General features: G+C 40.8%; 1 long non-coding RNA gene across 6 annotated transcripts; it reads right to left on the bottom strand.

Annotated features, from left to right (window-relative positions):
• Positions 1-6,945: 6,945 nt before the first annotated feature.
• Positions 6,946-15,483, bottom strand: LOC116637234. Of its 6 annotated transcripts, XR_004300430.1 has the most exons (6): positions 15,322-15,483; positions 12,629-14,625; positions 11,643-11,834; positions 11,008-11,089; positions 10,803-10,892; positions 6,946-10,393 (listed from the first exon to the last, which is right to left on the bottom strand). It is a non-coding gene; the product is annotated as an uncharacterized LOC116637234 (long non-coding RNA). The 6 variants fall into 6 exon arrangements; XR_004300434.1 differs by having other exon boundaries at positions 11,008-11,834; positions 12,629-12,769; XR_004300435.1 differs by having other exon boundaries at positions 11,008-11,834; positions 12,668-14,625.
• Between the last annotated feature and the right edge of the window lie 397 nt (positions 15,484-15,880).

The raw sequence follows: 15,880 nt of genomic DNA on the forward strand, positions 1-15,880 counted from the left end.
GCAGTTAGTGGAGATGTTGGCATCTCAGAGTTAAGTACTCCTCATTCTGGTATTCCTGATAAGGGCTGGCTTTTGCCTCATGACCCTAAAGCAAAGCCTGCCAGTCAGTGGGCTTTGCCAATGCATACAGCTTTCCCTGTATTTTAAAAAATTACCTCCTTCTTAAATTTTAAAAGATGACTGACTACCCAACTACAGTATTTATACATGCATATTTGCATGGTGTCAAAACTATTTTTTCAAAGGAGAGGATTATGGTTAGCCAGGATAGTAATTAGCTGATAGAGAGGAAGTTAGAGTATAATGATAGGCAAGAGGCATACAGAAGGCTTCCAGGGTGCTGGCAATGTTCTATTTATTGATCTGGACAAAAATTCATTCAGCTGAACATTTGTGTTTCATACTTCCTTTTTCCTGTACATGTGTTATTTATTTTCCACAATAAGAAGGTTTAAAGGAAAAAATATGAACTAAGACTCACTGGATATTTGAAGAAAACCCTTGATGTGAAAGTAAAAAACCCAAATAAAGAAAGAGAAAAACAGACTCCAGAGGAAAGACAGAAATTCAGGAAATGAAAGAACTTAAAACGAAAAAGTTAACTTTGCCAAAGAGATTCTTTTAAAAATTACATCCTTAAGCAAAAAGAAAATGCAATTAAAAATGAAATAGAGACCCAATTTTAAAAATGGGCAAAACATCTAAATAGACACCTCATCATAGAAAATATACAAGTGGCAAATAAGCATATGAAAGGGTGCTGAACATATATGCCATTAGTGAATTTCAAATTAAAACAACGAGATACCATTACACACCTATTAGAATGGCTAGAATCCAAAGCACTGACCATACCAAATGCTATCAAGGATGTGGAGCAACAGGAAATTTCATTCATTGCTGGTGGGAATGCAAAATAGTGCAGCCACTTTGGAAGGTAGATTGGCGGTTTCTTACAAAGCTAATCATAGCCTTACCACATGATCTAGCAATTGTGCTCCTAGATATTTACCCAACTGATTTGAAAACTTATGTCCAAACAAAACCTACATAGACATATTTATAGCAGCTTTATTTATATTTGCCAAAAAATAGAAACAACTAAGATATCCTTCAATAGGTAAACATATAAACAAATTGTGCTATGACCATAAATTGAATATTATTTTGGTATTTGAAAATGAGCTATCAAGCCATCAAAAGATATGGATGAACCTTAAATGCTAATTGAAATAAGTCAGTCTGAAAATGCTACTTACTGTATGAGTCCAACTAAGGAGTTTAAATGGATGAAGCAAAAGGGATTTTTTAGGGCTGTGAAACTACACTACTACTATAATACTGAAATGATGGATACATGACACTATTCATTTGTCAAAACCCATAGGACTTTACAGTATCCAAATTTAAAAAATTGTTTAGGAGGTTGGGAAAATCCTATGATGGAATACAGACTGTGACCCAAAAAATCTAATGTATTACTAATGTATGAAACAACCTCACTGAAGGGGGTTGGAGTAAAGGTGCTGACCTACATAACTTTGGAAATGAGTGGAGTCTGTAAGACTAAAGGCAAAAAGGACTGCATGTAAGCACTATACTTTTGTTGATAAAGTTGTTTCCTATAGGTGAATGAGTTAGCAATTCTGATATTGCTCTCTATATATTCTAGAATTGAACAGTAAAGGGATGACAGGGAGTGAAAGCCAGATTCCTCACTGGTAGACTTGGAGTTTACAGATAAGGAAGAGGAAAGGTTAGAATAATCCATATGGCAATAGAGTAGAGAACACCAGTATGAACTCATGCGTAGCTTAACACGGATACAGATGGTTACATACAGAAATATTTAGAGATCTGTTTATACAGACAGGTTAGTACACGCACACATATATCCTTGCTCTGTCAGCAGAGAAGACCTAGATGCAACAACACCCCAGTAGCAACAAGCACACTTAATGCCCAGATCTTGGTTTCTAATACCATCCTCCAATAACAAGAACCAGAGATCTTTGGAGAAATGGGTGATTCTACAGCTGGAGTAAGAAATATCCAAGATGAGCTTGCAGCATCTTACAGTGCCAGAAAGGAAGGAATTGCTCATCACACACACACACACACACACACACAGATGGGGTTATGTCAAAGGGACACAGGAGCCAACTGAAAGAGCTCCCAATGGCCAAAGCCAGATCAGTTGAACAACAAAATAAAGTAGTACTGGATTACAACCCAAAATATAAAATAAATACTCTGAGAGTCTACATTGACATAAATGATTAGATAAATTAAAAATGGGGGATACAAATCTCCTATGCAGAAAAATTCCAAATAATTTCTGTAGATACTTTACCCTCAGAAAGTGGAGCATAATTCCCCACTCCTAAAGTGTGGGCTGGAGATAGTGATTTCCTGCCCAAAAGTACACTATAGAAAAGGGAGAAAGGAATAGCTTTATAGTGGAAAACATGACATACACTATGTCAGCCAGGTGATCAAGATGATAACATGTTGCCTTGATATGATGTGATGAAAATGGTGCTTTACCTCCATGGCCTTCCTCCGCAAAACCAGTAACAGCAGCCTAACCATGAGGAAAACACCAGACAAATTCCAGTACAGGAACAGTCTACAAACACCTGACCAGCACTCCTCAAAACTGTCAAGGTCATCAAAAACAAAGGAAGTTTGAGAAACTATCATAGTCAAGAGGAGCCTAAGAAGACATGATGACTAACTGTAATGTATCCTGGATGGGATTCTGAAGCAGAAAAGGAGATTAGATAAAAAACTAAGGAAATCTGAATAAAGTATGGACTTCAGTTAACAATAATGTATCAAAATTGGTTCATTAAATATAACAAATGTACCACACTAATGTAAGATGTAAATAAACTGGGTGTGGAGTATGCAGGAACTGTCTGTACTATCTTCTCAGTTTTTCTGTAAATCTAAAATGGTTTTTGAAAATAAAGTCTGTTTGTAAAAAATGAAAGAGAGGACAACAAAGAGAACTTAGAAATAAAAAAATAATTACCATGAGTAAAGAGTTGAAAAATAAAGTTGAGGAAATCTCAATGTCCATAAGAAGAAAAAATGCATAAACGCAGATGTCCAGCATCTAATAGGCATACCAGAAAGAGAGAACAGAAAAAAAAAAAAAAAAATGAAAGACTGGAAGTCACTGAAGAAATAATAGAAGAAAATGTCCCAGAACTGAGGAGATGTCTTCAAATTGAAAGAGCCCTTCAAGCACCAAGCAAATGAATAGAAAAGGACCTAGGGCACCTGGGTGGCTCAGTTGGTTAAGCATCTGCCTTTGGCTCAGGTCATGATCCCAGAGTCTGGGATTGAGCTCCCTGCTGAGCAGGAAGCCCGCTTCTCCCTCTTTCAAAAAAAAAAAAAAAAAGACCCACACCTATACACACTCTTGTGAACTTTCTGATTAGAGACAAATAATCCAGAAAACTTCTAGAGAGATTTTTTTAAAAGGTCACCTTTAAAGGAATAAGTAAATTTCTTTTTACCAACATCGGATACTAGAAAAGATTGACAAGATCTTCAAAAATTTGGGGGAAAATTATCTTGTATCTTGAACTCTAAAACCTGCCAAATAATGAATCAGATTTGAAGGCAAACTAAAGTCATTTTCAGATGTGCAGGTCTCAGTTTTCTTCCCAAGACCTTTTCTCAAAGAAGTTACTATACTCTTGCAAAACAACCCTTTAAGGACAAGAAATAATCCTATAAGAACAAGAAAAATGTGGGATCCAAGATACACTGGAACTTTCAAGGGAGGAGACAAGGGTATTATATAAAGCTTTCATATAAAGGAAGCAAATAGAATGATAACACAAACTTTTATTAGTACCAAAAGAATTACAATAAAAAAACAAAAAAATATCTGTCAAATCAATAAAGGTAAGTGAATTTAATTCATCAATTAAGAGAAAAAAAATTCAGATTAGATCACAAAGTAAAACCCAATATTGTGCTGCGCATAAAGCAAAATGACACCAAAAGCACGAGAAACAAAAGAAAAAATAAACTGAATTCCATTAAAATTAAAACCTTTTATGCTTCAAAGTGAAATGATAACACATAGAATGGGAGAACATTTTGGCAAATCATATATCTGATAAGCGACTGATATCTAGAGCATATAAAGAACTTTTATAACTCCATAGAAAGACAAAAAACCCAATTAAAAATGTGCAAATTATCTGAATAGACATTTCTCCAAAGAAGATATACAAATGGTCAATAAGTCTCAAATATTATTAGCTATCAGGAAAATGCAAATCAAAAGCATTAAAAAGATAGTAACAACTGTTGGCAAGGATACGGAAAAATTGAAGCCCTCATACATTGTTGGTGGGAATATGAAATTGTACAGCCACTGTAGAAAACAGTATGGCAGTTCCTCAGTAGTTAAATTATATGAGCCAGAAATTCTACTCTTATATATCTATCCAAGAGACATAAAAATACATGTCCTTGTACATAATAACTTGTACACAAATGTTCATAATAACATTATTCAAAATAGCTCAAAAGTGGAAACAACCCAAATATCCATATACTCTTGAATAAATTAAATGTGATACAGCCATTTAATAGAGTATTTATTTGGCAATTAAAAAGGTGAAGTGCTGACACTTGCAAGTACAAAATATTTTATTTCTTATTTTGAAGTTTCTTTAAAAAATAATGAGTTGTTTAAAGCAGTATAATAATAATATATTGTGTGCTGTTATGGGTTGAGAATTATGTTCTTCAAAATTCATATGCTGGGGCACCTGGGTGGCTCAGTTGTTAAGCGTCTGCCTTCGGCTCAGGTCATGATCCCAGGGTCCTGGGATCGAGCCCCACATTGGGCTCCCTGCTCGGCGGGAAGCCTGCTTCTCCCACCCCCACTCCCCCTGCTTGTGTTCCCTCTCTGGCTGTGTCTCTCTGTCAAATAAATAAATAAAATCTTAAAAAAAAAAAAATTCATATGTTGAAGTACTAATCCCCAGTACCTCCAGAGGTAACCTTATCTGGAAACAGGATCATTGCTGATGTAATTAGTTAAGTTAGGATGAGGTCTTAACTGGATGGAATAGAGTGGGTCTCTAATCCAATATAACTGGCATCCTTATAAAAAGGGGAAATTTATTATTTTTTTTTTTAAAGATTTTATTTGAGAGAGTGAGCAAGAGAGAGAGCACGAGCAGGGGAGGAGCAGAAAGAGAGGGAGAAGCAGTCTCCCAGTTGAGCAGGGAGCCCAACCTGGGGCTTGATCCCTGGACTCGGGGATCATGACCTGAGCCAAAGGCAGACACTTAACCAACTGAGCCACCCAAAAAAGGGGAAATTTAGACAAAGAAATGCACACAGGAAGAATGACATGTGAAGACTGAGTTATGCTGCCACAGCAAAGGAGCTACCATAAACTGGGAAAGAGTCCTGGACCAGATCCTTCCCTAGCACCTTCAGAGGGTATATGGCCCTGTCCACACTTTGATCTTGGACTTCCAGCTTCCAGAACTGTGAGATGATAAATTTCTATGGTTTAAGTAACTCAGCTTGAAGTACTTTGTTATGGCAGTCTTACCAAACTAATACATGGAATTAAGAACATGTAAAAATAAAATGTATAACAATAGCACAAAGGCTGGGGGAAGAGAAAAAGACATATACTGTTAGAGTGCCATGTGTCAGCAGACTGACATAAATTAGGAATCTATACTCTAAATCTTAAAGAAGTGCCTCAAAAAGGTTATAGCTAATAAATCAACAAAGAAGATAATGTGGAATTATAAAACTATATTCAATTAATCTAAAACAAGTGTCCCCCCCACACACAAAAAGAGGAAAAAGAATAGATGAGATAAATAGCTAGAAAATAAATAGCACTATGGTAGATTTAAACCTCATCACATCAACTATCACATTAAATGTGAAGGTCTAAATATTCAAATGAAAAGGGCAGAGATTGTCAGATTGGATGAAAAGTAAGGCTCAAATTGCCTACAAAAGGCCTACTTTAAACACAAAAAAAACTGGTGCGTCTGGGTGGCTCAGTCAGTTAAGCGTCTGCCTTCAGCTCAGGTCATGATCCCAGGATCCTGGGATCAAGCCCCTCGTTGGGCTCTCCACTCAGCGACGAGTCTGCTTCTCCCTCTCCTTCTGTGATCTCTCTTGCTTTCACTCTCTCTCAAATAAATAAATTTCAAAAAATTAAAAATAAACACAAAGAAACAAATAGGGTAAAAGTAAAAGAATGGAAAAATACACACCACAATAATATTATCAAAAGAAAATTGGGTGACTATATTAATAACAGACAAAGTAGATTTCAAAGCAAAGGATATAACCAGGGATAAGAAGGACAACTTCATAATGACAAAGAGAAAAGCCAATTTGTCAAGACGACATAATAATCCTAAACATTAATGCCCTAATAATAGAGCTTCAAAATACATAAAGCAAAAATTTATGTAATAGAAAGAAATAAACACATCCACAATTATAGTCAGAGATTTCAATACCCCTCTCAATATTTGACAGAACAAGTAGAATAAAAATCAGTAGATATACAAAACTAGAACAACACTACCAACCTACTTGACCTAGTTGACATTTGTGGAACACTCCTCCAACCACAGCAAATACACATTGTATTCAAGTACACAAAAAATCCTTACCATAGTAGATCCTATTCTATGCCCATAAAACAACTCAAAACTGTAAAGTTATTCATACCATACTAAGTACGTTCTCTGACTACAATGGCGTTAAATTATAAGTAAATGACAAAAATGTGGAAAATTCCCAAATATTGGAAACTAAATAACACACTTCTAAATAACATGTGAGTCAAATAAATTAATTCAAAAGGAAATGAGAAAGTATTTTCACTTGAATGAAAATGAAAACACAATATATCAAAATTTGTGGGATGCAGCTGAAACAGTGTTTAGAGGGAAATTTTTATAACACTAAACACCTCTATTGGAAAAGAAGAAAGATCCCAAATCTATGATTGCTGTTCTACCTTAGGAAACTAAAGAAGGATAAATGAAATACAAATTAAGAAGAATAAGGAAATAATAAAGATTACAACAGAAGCCAATTAAATAGAAAACAGAAAAACAACAGAGAAAAATAATAAAACCCCAAACTGGTATTTGAAAAGATCCATAAAACTGGTAACTGTCTAGACCACGAGTTGGAGGAATTTGGGGGTTGAGCACAGAAAAAGATATGAACACCAGGTGGCAGTAGCACATAGTGAACTTTATTTGGCTAACACCTGGACAGGTTGGCATGATGAGGGAAGTCCTTCACAGGATGAAACTGTCCACCCAGAAGGAGAAGAGGAAGAGCAGAGAGCATGCTTGTGTGTTTAGATGATGTCACTCAGTAGCAACACAGAGAGTCTCTAGAACATGGTGCTCTGAAGGGCAGTCTTTTATAGCTACTGGGTTTATTTTATCTATGGCTAGCAGATGTTAGGTGTAGTTTCCTGGGGTATACAAAGCAGATAGCCTGCAAATGGCTAAAAATCTGCTTATTTGAGCTATGTTCAAAACTCTTGCACGAGTAAAATCTGAGTTTGGCATCCACAGGCTTTTGAGCTAATGGGTCACAGGCTGCTATTAATAAGCTAGACAACACAGGGCCAATCTACAAGAGGTTATCTTTGGCTCATAATGTAATAATCCATCCCTCGGGCCCATGTTGCTTTAAAATTTTAGTTATATGTAAATGCATTATGCCTCAGTTTTTGCCCATGATAAAGCATTTTAAAGCCCCAGAATCCTATGAGAGTAAAAACAAGGATTTCAAAGCCCATTTGCAGCCAGTCTGTCAGGAGAGTAAGTTAGAAAATTCTGATTTGTTCAATTTGTTTAATCTGTAAACTGTCATTAAAGGGACATGCCCCTTTATTGCATGTCCCTGGCTATCTTTAAAACACGTAGCAAGTTGTGTTAAGTGTATAGATCCCACTGCCTTCAGCAGTCAATAAGTAATCTAGGACTATGTGTTGATACACCGGTGGCCGTGGAGTCGACACTGGCAAGGACAGGAACTTAGGTAAGGAAAGGACACAGCAACAGAGTAGGGGTTGAAGTCAGGAGTCATCTGCACCCAGCAGTAGAGGAATCTGTCTTCTGGGTATTGTCCAAATCGTGTTGCCCGTCTGGGATGACGAGTTCAAACCCACAGGTGTCCGTTGCAGATCCAGACTTGTTCCTCAGTGCCTTTAGTGGAGCAAAGTACGTGGGTGGCGGACGGCAGTGCCTTTCTCCCCAGATGGTGGTAGGTGGTCTGCTTAGCTAAATGCTGGATGGTGAGCGGACACAGGCCAAGGACAGTCACAGGGTTGGTTCATGTCAGGTCTTCATCCCACATTTTGCTGAAGTTCTGATTAAATAGTTAGCCCATTAACCCCCAACCAGGAGTGGTAAAAATATAAATCTTAGGAAAATGTTTGTCAAGGGCATATGCTATTTCTAGAAGTATTATACTCAGCTCAGACCATTGGACGCTTTGGTCTCTCCCCCATACAGAAATTGGAGTATCTGAATATGGGCCATAGGCTGAGGCTGCCCACTGTTTGGCTCCTTTAAGCCCTGTGCTCACGCCATTGGTAAAGAGACCTTTGATTTTCTCATTTTGTGAGTGCTGGCCACTCTACCTCTAATCCCCACTGGGCAAGGGATGAGACCCTGCTGGGGACTTTGGAAAGTTAACCTAGTGGCAGGGTATGTGGCCATTCCCTCATGGAGTTGTGACACTCCACAGGGCCAGGTTAGGCTTGCTCCTGTGGATAGCATTTCCATCTTCATAACGTTGCAGCTTCAGTTTTGCAGAGAGCTTTTCTCCATTTCCCAGAGCATAAGAATCTCACTCCATCAGTAACCGGCTCTGCTCCAGTGTGGGCTTCCGTTCTGGTAAGCCCCCAGAATCCCGCCCATGTTGCCTCTCCAGGGTGAGCACTTTAGGCTGAGTCTGGGAGCTGATGGCACGAAAAGACCCTGGGTAAGCGCTTACTGGTCCGTTTGGTTCAGAGATTCCAGGAAGCAAATTTTGGGGTGGCTGAACCCTCCAGTTTTACGTCTTGCCTTCAGTTTATCTAGCACCTGTTACTATTGCTCAGGTCCCCAGTGGGAAGTGGAAAACTTATGGGGACTCAATAGATGGGGACCAGCAAATACTGGAGGTGAGGAAGACGTCAGCACCAGCATCCAAACATTCCTGCTAAATCTTGGGCCTCCTTTCTGACGTGGGGGGTTTGAGTGCTAGCAGTTTGTCTTTTACCAGAGCATTAGTCAGCTAGGGCTGCCCTAACAAAGTGCCACAAACTGGGGGGCTTTAACAATGGACATTTGTCTCACAGTTCTGGAGGCTGGAAATCCAAGATCAAGGTGTCAGCAGGGTTGGTTCTGTTCATGCTTCTCTCCTAGTTTCTGATGCTTTGCTGGCAAGCTTTGGTGTCCTTGGCTTATAGAAACATGACCTTGATCTTTGTCTTCACCTTCACAATGTGTTCTCCCTGTGTGTGTGTCTATTTCCCAATTTCCCCTTTCTGTGAGTACACTAGTCATACTAGAGATCTGCCCTACTTTAGTGTGACCTAATCCTAACTTAACTAATTACATCATCAATGACCCTATTTCCAAATAAGATCACATTCTGGGGTACTGGGGGTTAGAACATCAACGTCTGCATTTGGAGGGAACACAGTTCAATCCATAACCACTAGAGAGCCATGAGTAAAAGACCCTCCCTTCCCCTCCCCTTTCCTCTCTTGTCTCCCCACTCCATTTCTTTTCTCTTTCTCCTCTTCCTCTCCTCCCTCTCTCTCTCTTCCTCCAAAAGACGTCCAACTATTAGTGCCGGCTATAGAAACGGAAAACGATTTAAAGTGGGAGAGTGGACAAATGGGAATTTCAGAGTAGGGAGCAGGGGCAGTCACATGCCCTGGTGCTATTTAAGTATCTAGGGAGCCCCAAAGGCCTTCCCTGGGCATTCCTTCAATAGCTGGTGCCTCTGTGTAGAGGGCAGTCCTTGAAAGTCATGCCCTCAGGAGAGCTTCGTGAGTGGGAAGGAAAAGGTACAGAGCAGTGGGCCTGCTGGGCCCCCATTTGCTGTTCTGAAAGGGACCGTATACAGCCACATACACTCACCGAAGACAGTGGAAACTGTAGATTGCCTCTGTGTGGTAGGGAGATTTTTCACTCCTACCCTTTGAAATGTTTCTTTTTTAACCATGGGCAGGTTTCGCTTTCCGATTAAAAAAACAGTAATAATGTGAAAACCACGCAGGAGGAAGTGGGTAAGGAACCAAGTCGTGGCTCTGGAGGCTGTGTGAGCTGCTCCCCACACTGCTGGAAGGCCTCTCCTGGATGCATTGGCATGGGTTACAAGAAACACAATGTTTTTTACTGTAAGGATAATTATCTTAATCCACCAGCCATGTCAACCAGCAGATTTGCCTTTGAATATTTTATCAATCTTCCCCCAAACCTGCTCTTTCTTAAAAGTTTCTTACCAGTATAGGCATTCAAAGGACTCTGAAGATAATGTCAAGATTTGTTAAATATTTTGAACAATGGCAAGTGCTCAATTTTGGAATAAGTATATGCCTTCTCAGAGTGGCTATATTCACAAGACGGATACCAATACTTGAGTGTCTACTGTGTACCAAGCAGTTCCCATGCATGATCTTATTTCTTTCTAACAACTGCTCTCTAAGGGGAGTAGGGGTGCCATCGTTATCCCCACAGGGACTAATCAGTAAAGTTACTTACGCAAAGTCAAAAAGTGTGCTGGAGGATCCAGGATTTGAGGCTAGGCCTGGGCAAACTCTGCAGTCTGAGCATGTAATCCTTATACTGTTCCTAGGTGAGGTAAAGGAAATATAAAGCCACATATCACCAAATCCAATGCTAAATTAAGCAGTGAGATTGAAAACACATAGGAAACCGAAAAATAATCACAATGAAGTAGCCTCACCTACTAAGCTACCTACTATGTGCTGGGCATCCTTCTGAGCACTTCTATCCCCATGACCTCTCTGTGCAGTGGGCATCAATGCCTTCAAGGAGGAGGAAACCAAGGTTTAGTGAGTTGAAGTGACTTTTGCCCTGGACCACATAGTCCATGGGTGGCAGAAGGGGAACAGGACTTGGGATCACGTGACCCCAAAGCACCCTCTTGCCACTTCCATTCTCATTCCCATTCTGCCACTGTAAGTGATCTCAATATGTCCCTGAGTGAGCAGATGAAAAGAATACCACCATGAAGAGTAGCCCCCTTCCCCACACCAATAACACCATGGCCCTGCGCTACCTGAGCTGGGATGTGGTTTGAGGTAAAATTCATTCTTCCCCTCTGCCTTCCCAACCAGAACCTGGGATAGTGCTGACCAAGGAGAGGAGAATAAAGGTAGTGAGTAGCTGGAGCTCTCCATCTTACCTCAGCCCTATTCCCTGGATCCTCCCACATGTAGATTTGCCCTTTGTGCACCTGGGCACTTGGCAAAGGTCTGCAACCAAGACCCTCACCACCAGTGTGCTCTGTCCTAGCTACCATTCTGGAGTGAAGGGCTCCTGCAGGGGTAACGGTCAGGAGGCCTGGCTGTGTTTCACCTGGACACTTAGTGAGTACTGTGAGCTGGAGGAAAGGCTGGGCTGAAATGGGTCTCCATCAAGCTTCTGATTCCATTTCATGGATGAGGGCGATCATTGTGGCTGTGACTCCAGATAGGGCTGTGGAAGCCACTGGGAAAAAACAGCTGGGTTGAGTGAACATGCTTCTAACCGGCCATTTTGCTCAGACATCTACAGAAGAAAATGGTGCAAAGAGACCTCATGTTCTCGAATACTTTTTTTTAAGCTAAGAAAATGTCAAAAACTTCCCTGAATGGTTTAGACATATGTGTCTGATGATGTCACAACAAATGATCTGAAAACAACATAATACCCATCCAAAGATGTCAATACCGAGAAGGTTCCTAGCATTCACGTCTGGCATTCCCAAAGGTTCCACCCCAAGTCTAGTGCTTATCTTTCTTGGCAGCAATTTAAAGAAATACTTAGTAGCTGATGTCTGTCAGCTCTGTGACTCCATTCAGAACTCCAGCCATATGCATCCAGACCAGCACGGGGCATCTCCCTTGCTCAGGGAGCCACAGGTACTTCAGACCACCTTCACTCTTCATCTTCACCACTCCCATGGGGCTTTCCCCTAGATGCTCTGTCCTCATTAATGGTACCCTATCCTCCCATTCACCCAGGCTTAGCCTCTTCCTTCTCTGACTCTGGCAGCAAATGAGGAACAAGCTCTAGCAGTTCTCTCTCCAAAGATCTTCCTATCTGTTGTCTCCCCTTCATTCTCAAAGTAACTATCCTACTCAAGAACTCCATCTCCCATCAGGGATACTACAACCACACAGTCGACCCCCCCCCCACCCCGCTTCAATCATGAAATTTTTCCTTCAGATCAAAGCATATTCAGAAGCCCAATATAGTAGCAAAAGGAAGCTACTCTGGAAGGAGGAAAGAGAAAGGAATCAGGCACAGGTATGAACACCTGTGTCCTCTAAGGCCACCTTCTAAGTGTCATATACTCTTACCTCATCTCTTTTCACACTTCCTGGAATCTCTGCAGTTACCTGAATACACATGGTAGAGTTTCAATCCTTGGGATATAGTGTTTCTTCTGTTCACAATGTCTTCCCCGCTTGTCTGCCCAGCACATAGTTAAAGCTTGAAATCTGGAAGCAGAAAAAGCCAAGTTTGAACCTCAGCTCCAAGTACTAGCTCTGTGACCTTGGTCCTTTCTGAGCCTGTTTCTGCATCCCTAAGATAAAGGTAATATCAGCATTTATGTCATAAAACTGTTAACAGCCTTAAATGATACTATATTCATTGCTTAGTGGAGAGATGGCACACAGTAAGCACTCAATAAATGTTCACCATCATCCTTGCCCTCAGCAGTCAACTCAGCATGCCTCCTTCATGAAGTTTTTCTTGATCCTCTCCAGTTGCACCCCCAATAAACCCACTACAATGCATTTCTAGTTAAGTTTGCTTTTCTGTGTCCCTCCTCACATTGTGACCTAATTAAGGACAGAAGCTAGCTTGTTCATCTTTGGTCCTCTGTTATCCAGCATATCCAGTACCTATAGGGCTCAGTGTTTGTTGAATGAATTGATTAATGAATGAAGAACGGAGGTAGTAGGGGCCATTCATGCACCAAGTTTACAGAGTATGTACCATGTGACACTGTTCTGGTTGCTGGGGATACATCAATAAATAAAACGGATGGAGTTCCTGCCCTCATGGAGCTCCCACTCTAATGAGGAAGGTGCGCTCAATAACAAACAAGTAAATATATAGTAAGTTAGATGGTGCAAAGTGCTTCAGGGAAAAATAAAGTGAGGGGCAGGTGTTGCTTTCTCATATAAGAAAGAGGCAATGTGTCACCAATAAGGTGACATTTGAACAGAGACCAAACGAAGTGAGAGAGCAAGGTTGGTGGATATTTGAGGAGACAGAGCAGGAAAATGTGATCCAGACTGAGAACAGCTGGGTGCACATGGCCAGTGGGCACCTGAGTGGAGTGAGTGAAGGGAAGAGTGGCATGACATGAGACCAGAGTGGCTATGGGGGCTGTGGAGTACAGACCATGGACCACGTGGGGTTCAACCAGTCCTTAATGAAGATACAAGCTATACTAGTTGGTTACTTTCTTGGGTGTCTCAAAAATCCTGTAGCAGAAAGGAAAACTTTCCAAGCCTTAATCAGCCATGAGTGCAAATGAAGTTGTTTCATATTAATATCTGAATCTCAATGGCTTTGAGTGCTCATCTATGCAAATGTAGGGAGTCCTACCTCAAGGAAAATCCTTCCTCCTCAAATGTTCTAGGAATCCTAAGGGTGCACGTGATCCTAAATGGGTTGCTATGGCCGCTCAGGTCAAGCTTTTGCAGCTTCGGGCTTGATTATTCCACAGATACACCCCAAGAGGGGGGACCACTCTTGTCACCATGCCCTAAATTGGTTGGCCAGAGGAGCTGCCATTCCAGGACTCCACAGGGCTATGAGGTGAGAGTGTTCCTTTTGTGTACGGATGACCAGGGCTGTTCCACAGCAGAACTTTTTGAACTCCAGTGTTATAGCATCTATCAACACAGCTTTCAGTTCACACCTACAGGATCAGGACATACTGGGACCTTCAGTTTGACTCCAACATTCTATCCTCTTGAGAAGAGGGGCTTGCCCTGTCAGACTGGTCCTTCTCTTACAGGGAATTTTCTCTTGGGGTTCCCACAATCTCTGCAGGTGGGTCTCTGCCTGGGCCATGTCAGCCTATGCGTCCTATCAATAATCAAACCCAATAGTGGAGAGAATTCAAGACTTTTCCCCAGGATCCTCAGCCCTAACAAACATCAGTGACTGTAACATCTGAAGAAGGTTATCATCGAACTATTTAGCAGTATGGCTGAATCCCAGCCCTTCCCCAGCCATGACCCTCTGAGGCCCTTCATTAGGATATTAGCGTTATCAGTGTCCTGAGGTCTTCCATGTATTATTCAAGGTATGGTATCTTGAGTGATAACAGTAAAACCTGGAAAAGAATGGACACAGGTGTTCACTTCAGATGGTACAAGTTTAAACAAGGTCCAAGAACAGCTACAGATCAATGTAAAAACTCTAAGCATCTATTTAAATCCCGGTATTTCACCCAGAAAACACCACAGCATAACTGAAAGCTTTGGAGGCAGAAAGAATGGACTCTGGATCCATGGGTGGTTTGCTACTTACAGTGTGACTTTGGGCAGTCATTTCACTTTGAACACATTTTTCTCACTTATGGAAAGATAAATGGTGGCTTCTTGTGAAACCTAAATAGGGTGATTAACTGAACACCACAAAGACATGAGGCCCAGCTGTGGTTCCTCTCCCTTTCAGCAGAGACATGCACAGGATGGTCCTTATAATACCATCTAGGCTATGGGATCAACTTACAAGGTTTTGCTGTTTTGCTTTAAAATTTTTTAAAAAGAAAGTTGGTTGATATGAGATCAATTTCATTCTGAATTCTGCTCTAAGGATAACATGATTATGCTGAAAGTCTACCAAATTTGATCCCTTTTTAAGTATCATACTGAACAACACTATTTCTTAGGAAACCCCTGAATGGTTTTTTCCACCTCAAGGTTTTTTCTGACTTCCTCAATAAAAACAGAATAGCAACACTTAGGAATGGCCAGAAAATATAAGCCAAGAACTAAAAGTCTGAACAATAAGAACTATCACATACTTCATGTGGAAAAAATCCAGCTGAAAAGGTGGCCAGGATCAGAAACCAGGAGACCTGACCTTGAATTCTGGCTCTGCCACTCACCAGTTGGGTGGCACCTTGATCTCTGTGCATCATTATCTTCATCTGTAAAACAGAGACAGTAACATCTCATAGAATTAAGTATAGGGCGCCTGGGTGGCTCAGTTGGTTAAGCGACTGCCTTCGGCTCAGGTCATGATCCTGGAGTCCCGGGATCGAGTCCCGCATCGGGCTCCCTGCTCAGCAGGGAGTCTGCTTCTCCCACTGACCCTCCCCCTCTCATGCTCTCTCTCTCTCATTCTCTCTCTCAAATAAATAAATAAAATCTTAAAAAAAAAAAAAAAAGAATTAAGTATAATCAATGTCAAAATGTGAAGTGCCATATGTTAGGTCAGCTCAACAAACTGAATGGTGACAATCAGATGGACATGGTCCTTGACCCCTGGGAGCTCACAGCCTCTTTGATTTGGTCCTTCCTCCGAACATGGGTTTCAGAAGAGACCAGCTTGGAACAGCTGTCCATAACTACATTGGTCAA

Source organism: Phoca vitulina, unplaced genomic scaffold (genome assembly GCF_004348235.1).
Source record: "Phoca vitulina isolate PV1807 unplaced genomic scaffold, GSC_HSeal_1.0 scaffold1, whole genome shotgun sequence".
Lineage (NCBI taxonomy): Eukaryota > Metazoa > Chordata > Mammalia > Carnivora > Phocidae > Phoca > Phoca vitulina.